Below are 10021 nucleotides of genomic sequence, written 5' to 3' on the forward strand. Positions count from 1 at the left end.
TCTGACTATAGTGAGATGAAATCTCAGGGTAGTTTTTGTTTGTTTGTTTGTTTGTTTGGTACTGGGGATTGAACTCAGGGGCACTTGGCCATTAAGCCACATCCCCAGCCCTTTTTTGTACTTTTTAAAAATTTTTCAAATTTATTATATTATATTACATAGGGTTATATATAAAGTTATATTACATTTACATAGGGTAATGGTGTTTGATTCATTCTGTTATTTTTTCCTTCCTCCCACCCCTCCCTCTCCTCTTTTCTCTCTGTACAGTCTCTCCTTTCTTCATTCTTGCCTCCCTCCCATCCCCTATTTTGTGTCATCATCCACTTATTAGCAAGATCATTCATCCTTTGGTTTTTTGAAATTGGCTTATCTCACTTAGCATGATATTCTCTAATTTCATCAATTTGCCTGCAAATGTCATAATTTTATTATTCTTTATGGCTGAATAATATTCCATTGTATATATACCACAGTTTCTTTATCCATTCATCGACTGAAGGGCATCTAGGTTGGTTCCACAATCTGGCTATTGTGAATTGAGCAGCTATGAACATTGATGTGGCCGCATCACTGTAGTATGCTGATTTTAAGTCCTTTGGGTATAGGCCAAGGAGTGGGATAGCTGGGTCAAATGGTGTTTCCATTCAAAGTTTTCTAAGGAATCTCCACACTACTTTCCAGAGTGGCTACACTAATTTGCAACCCCATCAGCAATATATGAGTGTTCGCTTTCCCCCACATCCTCTCCAACACCTATTGTTGCTTGTATTCTTGATAATCGCCATTCTAATTGGGATGAGATGGGATCTTAGGGTAGTTTTGATTTGCATTTCTCTTATTACTAGAGATGTTGAACATTTTTTCATATATCTGTTGATTGCTTGTAGATCTTCTTCTGTGAAGTGTCTGTTTGCCTTAGCCCATTTGTTGATTGGGTTCTTTGTATCAAAGTTTCCAAAAATATGCAATGGAGAAAAGATAGCCTCTTCAACAAATTGTGTTGGGAAAACTGGAAATACATATGCAGCAGAATAAAAATAAACCCCTATCTCTCACCCTGCAAAAAACTCAACTCACAATGGGTCAATGACCTCGGAATCAGACCAGAGACCCTGCATCTTATAGAAGAAAAAGTAGGTCCAAATCTTCAACTTGTTGGCTTAGGATCAGACTTCCTTAACAGGACTCCCATAGCACAAGAAATAAAAGTAAGAATCAATAACTGGGATAGATTCAAACTAAATAACTTTCTCTCAGCAAAGGAAACTATCAGCAATGTGAAGAGAGAGACTACATAGTGGGAGATAATTTTTGCCACTGATATTTCAGATAGAGCACTAATTTCCAGAATATATAAATAACTCAAAAAACTCTACACCTTTTTTGTATTTTTATTTAGAGACAGGGTCTCACTGAGTTGCTTAGCGCCTCATTCTTGCTGAGGCTGGTTTTGAACTCACCATTCTCCTGTCTCAGACTCTCAAGTGACTGGGATTGCAGATGTGCACCATTACACCCAGCTCAGGGTAGTTTTAATTGCTATTTCTCTAATTGCTAAAGATGTTGAACATTGTTTTAGATATTTGTCGACCATTTGTATTTCTTCTTCTGTGAAGTTCTCGTTCAGTACCTTTGCCCATTTATTGATTGGGTTAATTTTTTTGATGTTAAGTTTTTTTGAGTTATTTTTAAATCCTGGAGAATAATCCTCTGTTTGAGGTACAGATAGTAAGGATTTTCTCACATTCTGTAGGTTCTCTTTTCACATCCTTATTGTTTCCTTTGCTGTGAAAAAGCTTTTTTGTTTTGATATGATCCCATTTCTTGATTCTTGATTTTACTTCTTGCACTTTAGGAGTCTTATTGAGGAAGTTGGTTGCTGAGATGACAAGAGAGTTGAGCCTACTTTTTCTTCTAATAAGTGCAGTGTCTCTGGTCTAAGGTCTAGGTCCTTGAACCGTGGAAACCACTATGGAAAGCAGTATGGAGATTCCTTAAAAAACTTGGAATGGAACTACCATTTGATCCAGCTATCCCACTCCTCAGTCTATAACCAAAGGATTTAAAATCAGCATACTACAGTGATGTAGCTACATCAATGTTTATAACAGTTCAATTCATAATAGGCAAGCTATGGAACCAACCTAAGTGCCCTTCAACAGATAAAGTGCATAAAGAATATGGATAAAGAATATGTGTATATAATCACAATGAAATTTGACTCAGCCATAATGAAGAATGAATTTATGGCATTTGCTTGTAAATGGATGGAACTGGAGAACATCGTTCTAAGTGGACTAAAACAGAGGAAGGGAAGCATTGAAATGCATTGGATTAGAGAAAGGGTAATGAAGGGAAGGGAGGGGTGTGGGGAATAGGAAGGACAGTGTAATTAATCGGATATAACCTTCTTATCCTTGTATTTAAACCCACGACCAGTGTAATTCCACATCATGTACAATCATAAGAATAGGATCCTAATTAGCATAAGTTATATTATATATATGCATAATATGTCAAAATACAGTCTACTGCCATGTATTCCTAAACAAGACAAATTAAGAAATGTCATCTTTTCTCCAATGTACATTTTTGGTATCTTTTGTGGCCTATAAGATGACAGTATCTAGGTGGGTTTATCTCTCTGTCTTTTATTCTATTCCATTGACCTTTATGTCTATTTTGAAGCAAATGCCAGAATCTTTGTTATATTTCTGTAGTACAATTTGAGGTCTGGTATTGAATGCCTCTAGTATCACTCTTCTTGCTCAGTGTTACTTTGGTTATTCCAGGTCTTTTATTTTTCCAAATGAATTTTGGGATTCTTTTGCTAGGTCTGTTAAGAATATCATTGATGTATATGTATATATGTGTGTGTGTGTGCATATATATATATATATATATATATATAATTTTATATATATGTATATATTTAGTTAAATAATGCTTTTGCTTGAGTACATACACAAATTTATGCCACCACGACCGAGGCTATGAATGACTCGTATTTCCAATTTTAGGGAATAACTCCCGTGGTCTTATAATATGAAGCCAATTGGTGAGTTCAGCTCTATCATAATCAGGTGGAATTTATCATCCTTATCCTTTCTATTCCTCTCAAGATGCTTTTGAACAGCAACTGCTTTCTTAATTAATTGATAGAGATTCTCAGGAAGATCAGGAGCAAGTCCTTTGAACTTAAGGATTCTCAAGATTTTTTTGCCAGTCACAAAATTTACTTTTGCAACACCAGGTGAGTCCCTCAGTATCACACGAGTTTGTAAGGGAGTCAAACCCTTCTTGGTCAGTGTGTAAATCTGCTCCTTCACGTCATCAGATGTCAACTTCAACCAGGTGGGAAGGCTGCAATAGGGCAGAGTCGCCTGGGACAGGCCCTTTTTATCAGGGTGAGCATGCATGCGACCCATGATGGTGGCAGTCAGGCAGAAAATAAAGTGTCATTGATATTTTAACGCAAATTTTATTGAATCTGTATAACACTTTTGGTGGTATGGAGGTATTGACAACACTAATTCTGTCTAAGGTCATGGGAAGTCTTTTTTTTTTTTTATTATTGTATACGAATGGGATACATGTTTCCCTATTTGTATATGGAGTCAAGGCAGACCATTTGTGTAATCATAAATTTACATAGGGTAATGGTGTTTGATTCATTCTGTTATTTTTTCCCTTCCCCCCACCCCTCCCACCCCTCTTTTCCCTCTATACAGTCCTTCCTTCCTCCATTCTTACCACCCTCCTTATCCCTAACCCTAAACCTAACCCTAACCCTAATGCTAACACCTCCCACCCCCCATTATATGTCCTCAACCACTTATCAGCGAGATCATTCGTCCTTTAGTTTTTTGAGATTGGCTTATCTCAGCATGATATTCTCCAATTTCATCCATTTGCCTGCAAATGCCATAATTTTATCATTCTTCATTGCGGAGTAATATTCCATTGTATATATATGCCACAGTTTCTTTATCCATTCATCAACTGAAGGGCATCTAGGTTGGTTCCACAATCTGGCTATGGTGAATTGAGCAGCAATGAACATTGGCTGTATCTCTGTAGTATGCTAATTTTAAGTCCTTTGGGTATAGGCCAAGGAGTGGGATAGCTGGGTCAAATGGTGGTTCCATTCCAAGTTTTCTGAGGAATCTCCATACTACTTTCCAGAGTGGCTGCACTAATTTGCAACCCCACCAGCAATGTATGAGTGTACCTTTTTCCCTACATCCTCGCAACACCTATTGTTGTTTGTGTTCTTGATAATCGCCATTCTAATTAGGGTGAGATGAAATCTTAGGGTAGTTTTGATTTGCATTTCTCTTATTACTAGAGATGTTGAACATTTTTTTCATATATCTGTTGATTGCTTGTATATCTTCCTCTGTGAAGTGTCTGTTCATTTCCTTAGCCCATTTGTTGATTGGATTATTTGTATTCTTGGTGTAGAGTTTTTTGAGTTCTTTATAGATTCTGGAAATTAGCGCTCCATCTGAAGTATGAGTAGCAAAGATAATCTCCCACTCTGTAGGCTCTCTCTTCACATTACTGATAGTTTCTTTTGCTGAGAGAAAACTTTTTAGTTTGAATCTATCCCAGTTGTTGATTCTTGCTTTTATTTCTTGTGCTACGGGAGTCCTGTTAAGGAAGTCTGATCCTAAGCCAACAAGTTGAAGGTTTTGGACCTACATTTTCCTTCTATAAGATGCATGGTCTCTGGTCTGATTCCGGGAAGTCTTTTATCTTCTATATCTTCCTCAATTTTTTTTCTTCAGTGTACTTTAGTTTTTAATATATAAGTATTTTAACTTCTTGGATAGATTTATTCTAAAATAAGTTATTTGTATTTTTTTGATTATGTTATAAATGGGATAGATTTCCTGATTTCTTTCTTAGCAAAATCATGGGTGGAATATAGTATAAAGATTGATTTATGTACATTGATTTTACATTCTACTATTGCACTGAATGTGTTTATCAGTTCTACAATTATTCTGGTGGAGTTTTGAGTCTCTTAGATATAGTATCATCAGTAAAGAGCTAATTTGACTTCTTTTCCTATAGGTGCCCCTTTAATTTTTTCTTTTTATATGATTGCTTTGGCTAGAGTTTCAATAGTTATGTTTAAGAGGAGTGTTGAGGGTGGGTATCCTTGCCCTGTTCTTGACTTTTGAAAGAATGCCTTCAGTTTTTTTTCACTCAGTATATTGTTGGCTTGGGTTTATCAGTCTTCACAATGTTGTGGTAAGTTCCTTCTATCCCCAGTGTCTACAGCATTTTTAACAGAAATAGGTGCTGAATTTTGTTGAAAGATTTTTTTAGCATCTATTGAGCAATCATGTGATTATTGTCTTTAACTGTATTTATGTGGTGAATTACATTTATTTATTTCTGTATGATGAACCAACCTTACACCCACTTGATCATGGTATATTATCTTTAAATGTGTTTTTGAACATGTTTTTTAACATTTCATTAATGATTTGTATGTATGTTCATCAGGGATATTGGTCTGAAGCTTTCTTTCTTTGAGGTATCTTTGTGTGGTTTTGGTATCAGGAAAACCTGGCTTCATAAAATGATTTAGGAAGTATTACCCCCTTTTCTATATCATAGAATATTTTGAGGGAAATTGGCATTAGTTCTTCTTCAAACATCTAATAGGATTTGACTAATGCATCTGGTCCTGGACTTTTATTTTTTGGAAGACTTTAAATTGCTGCTTCAATCTCATTACTTGATCTTCATCTGTTTAGGTTTTCTACATCTTCATGATTCAATTTGGGAGGTCTTATGTACCTAGAAATTTGTCAATATCTTCTAGAATTTCAACTTATTAGAGTATAAGTTTTCAAAATAGTTTCTGATGATCCTATGATTTCAGAAGTATAATGGTGATATCCCCATTGTATCTTTAATATATTTTTTTTTTTATTTTCTCTCCTCTCTCTTGCTTTTAGTTAGTTTGGCTAAGGATTTTTCTTGTCAAAGAATCAACTCTGTTGCACTGATGCTTTGTATTATTTTTATTTCAAATTCCATAATTTTAACTCTGTTCTTAAATATTTCCTGTCTTCTAATTTGGAATTCTTGTTTCATTTTCTTGGAACTTGAGGCATAATATCAGATCTGGGACTCTATTTTTTTATGTTGGTACTGAATACTATAAGTTTTCCTCTTAGAACTCATTTCATACTGTCTCGGAGATTTTGATATACTGTATATCTGTTCTCATTTGTTTTTAAGACCTTTTTTAAATTTCTGTCCTGATTTCTTCTATGATCTATTCCTCATTCCAAAATCATTACTATTTTTATAAAAATATGCCTACTCATAAATAACATCTGTAGACTTAAAATTTATGTAGGAGTATATTTGTGTGGTATTTCTTTTTCATCTCTTTTACTTCTTACATTCATTTTTCTTGGTAATAAATGTGCTTCTGTCAAAAATGCTCATAGTTAGGTCTTCATTTTTTATTTTCTCTAATAATCTCAAGGCATTTTTTTATAGAAGTGTTGAGATCACTTACATAAAGTAATTATGATATGACTATTGTGACTATTGCTGGAATAACAATGGAATTGCAAACATTTTTGATGTGTTTTATCATCACTTTATGTATGTATCCAATAGTATGATTGCTGAGTCATGTAGTATTATTACTTTTCATTTTCATGGGAATTTTCCTTTTCTTTTCCTTAAATACTATACTAATTTACTTTTCCACTAGCTATGTTTTTTCCTCCACATTCTCAACAATATTATTTTTCATTTTTTGATAATAGTCATTCAAACAGAAATGAGTTGGTATTTCATTGTGGATTTAATTTATATGCATATGACAATTAGCAATATTGAGAAATGTTTCATTTTTTAATTGGTATCTATCTATCAGAAATATCTATTCAGGATCTTTGGCCATTTTTAAATTTTATTGTTTATTTTCTTAAAATTTATTCAAATTCCTTGTATATTTTGGATATTATCCCCTTGTTGAACATAGGGTTTACAAATGTTTTCCCTCATATGTTGGTTGTCTTTTCACTCTGTTGATTGTCTTCTTTGCTGTGCAGGAGCTTTTAAGTTTGATGTGATTTAATTGGTTCTTTGTGCTTCTAATGCTTTTTTTTCAGCATCAGAACTAATAAAATAACTGCACAGATGAACATCTTCTAGTAATTCTCAAACTTTAGGACTTTTGTTAAAGACTTTAGCCATTTTCATTTTATTTTTGTATAAGGTGTAAAATAAAGGTCTAATTTTATTCTTTTGTGGATATAAAATTTTCCCAGCATGATTTACTGAAGAGACTGTCCTTTCCTTACTTGGCAAGTTTGTTAACTCATTGACTTCATGTATATGGATTTATTTTGGGAATTTTTGTTCTGCTTCATTAATCCATGTGTATAATTATGTCATTATCATGCTTATTTGATTATTAAAGTTTTATAGAAGATTTTGAAATCAGGTCGCATAATGCCACCCATTTTATTTCTATTTCATTTCACATTTTAAATTTTTTGCTTGAGATTGTCTTGACTATTAGGCATTTCTTGTTATTCCACATACATTTCAGATTTTTTTTATTTAAAAAAAAGTCATTAAAATTTTGGTAGGTATCACAGTGAGTCTGTCTCTTGCTTCCACTAAAATTGACATTTTAACAATAATATTAATTCATCCAATTCATAAATGTGAGATATTTTTGCATTTGTGTCTTCAATTTTTATCGACATTTTACAATTTTCAAGCAGATAGACTTTCACCTTCTTGATTAAACTTATTCCTAAATATTTATTTTTGTAACCATTAAAAATTAATTTTTTAATTTTTTTCAAACAGTTAATTATTAGCATATGGGAATATAAATAATTTCTATATGTTGATATTATATCCTAAATGTAAACAATTTTTTTGCTTTAACAGTTGTTTGATGGAACACTAATTTTCTATCTATAAAATCTCAACATCAATAACCACAAAAATTTGATGACATCATTATTGATTTAAATTCTTTTTTTTTTCTTCCTCTTGTGTGATTTTTCTTGCTAAGACTTTCATTATGTTGAATAGAAGTGGAAAGAGCAGATATCCTTGTCTTATTCCTAATTTTAGAAAAAACTCTTTCAACTTTTATTTATTAATTTTGATGTTAGCTATGAGTTTATCATATATGGTCTTTATTTTGTTGAGGCATATTTATTCTTTATCTAATTTTGATAGTTTTTTTAATGAAAATATGTTGAATTTTGTGAAATGTCTTTTATATATATATTGAGAATATCACATGGTTGTTCACCTTCTTTTATTGCATTGTACCACACTGATTAATTTATATATGTTGAACTATCCTTGATCCCAAGGATAAATGTGACTTGATCATAGTGATTCTTTTATATGCTTTTACATTTTATTTGCTATTTCTTGAGAATTTTTCATTACTGTTCAATCAGAGACATTGCCTTATAACTTCCTTTTCTTATAATGTCCAGGGATTGGCTTTTGTATTGGGTTTACTGCTGGTCTTATAATAATAAGACTTATAAGTCTTATAAATAATTCTTATTCAATTTTAAAAGTTTTTTTGCAAAATATTGGTTTTAATTCTTAATTGTTTTAAAGAATGTGACATGAATTCTTCTGGTTTTGGAAATTTTTATGGGACTTTTTAATTACTGATTTCATCTTATTTTTTATTATTTTCTTGTTCAAATTTTCTGTTTCTTCATGATTCATGGTAAGCTAAATGTTTTGCAGAATTTGTTCTTTTCTTCTAAGTTATTTAATTTCTTACAGTATAATTGTTGGTCTCATCATACTTATATTAGTATGGTGTCCGTTGTAACGTTTCCTCTTTAATTTCTAATTTTGTTCATTTAAATCTCCTCTTTTTATTAGTCTAAATAAAGGCTTTTTGATTTTGCTTGTCTGTTCAAAAGTCAACTCATTTTTCCATTGATCTTTTCTGTTGTTTTTGTGTCTTGTTTTGATTTATTTCTGCTATGCTCTGTTCTTCATTGTTACTTTTCTTGTAATAACTTTATGTTCTGTTTATTATTGTTCTAATTAATTGAGAAGAAATGTTTTATGTTTTATTTTTTATTTGAGGTCTTTATTCTGTTATGATATTCTATAATTTCAATCATTCTATCATGCATATAACAATAACAATAATAATAATATCTTGTTGACCTGATGTGCATTTCCACAATTGTCAATGCTGGTTCTGGATATCTTTTCTTGCTATGTATCTTCACTTATTTAATGATTTCTGTTATGAACATCCTTATCACATTATTTTTCCATTTCTATAATTGATTTGCAGAGTTAAGGTCATATTTAGAGGAGGAATTTGAGAACATACAAACTGTCTGAAAGAACTATTAATGTAGTCATGATTTTGCTAGCTTGACTATGTCTTCAATTTGCCTAAAGTGGAAACTCAGAATAAAAGATGAAAATAAAATCAGAAAAAATGATAATATGGAGAAGGAATTATAAATGTCAGGTGTTTGTAAAAGCAGAGGTGCTACCATTGACTTGTCCAGAATTAATCTGATTTCTCCCTCACATCCTTTAACTTGTATGTGTACCAAAATCTATAATTATAGTAAAAAAATGATATGTTGAAGAAGATAGGAAAAAATGAAGGGACCATATAAATAATCTTTAAAACACACAAGCAAAGCAGATGACTGCTGTAAGATACCAATTTTTAAAAATATTGATATGTCCTAGTTTGTATAATGAAGATTTTAAAATCTAAGCATTTTTTAAACTAGCTCTTTTTTGTCCCACTTAGTACTCTCCAGATGCTGCAATTTTATTTCTGCCATTCCTTACGCTTAAGAAAAAGTAAGAATATTTAAATAAGTTGCATCAGAATTTTTTAAAACACTGCTTATAATAACAAAATTTTGCTAATATTCTGTAAAATAGTACAGGAAGAAGAAAACTCTTGTTCATCCTGGGTGATCTTTCTTATTCTAAATTTGAGAAT

The 10021-nt window shown here is 32.0% G+C and overlaps 1 pseudogene; it reads right to left on the minus strand.

Moving 5' to 3' along the window:
* Nucleotides 1-2974: 2974 nt before the first annotated feature.
* Nucleotides 2975-3431, minus strand: LOC124989050 (40S ribosomal protein S13-like; annotated as a pseudogene).
* Between the last annotated feature and the right edge of the window lie 6590 nt (nt 3432-10021).

Source organism: Sciurus carolinensis, chromosome 7 (genome assembly GCF_902686445.1).
Source record: "Sciurus carolinensis chromosome 7, mSciCar1.2, whole genome shotgun sequence".
NCBI lineage: Eukaryota > Metazoa > Chordata > Mammalia > Rodentia > Sciuridae > Sciurus > Sciurus carolinensis.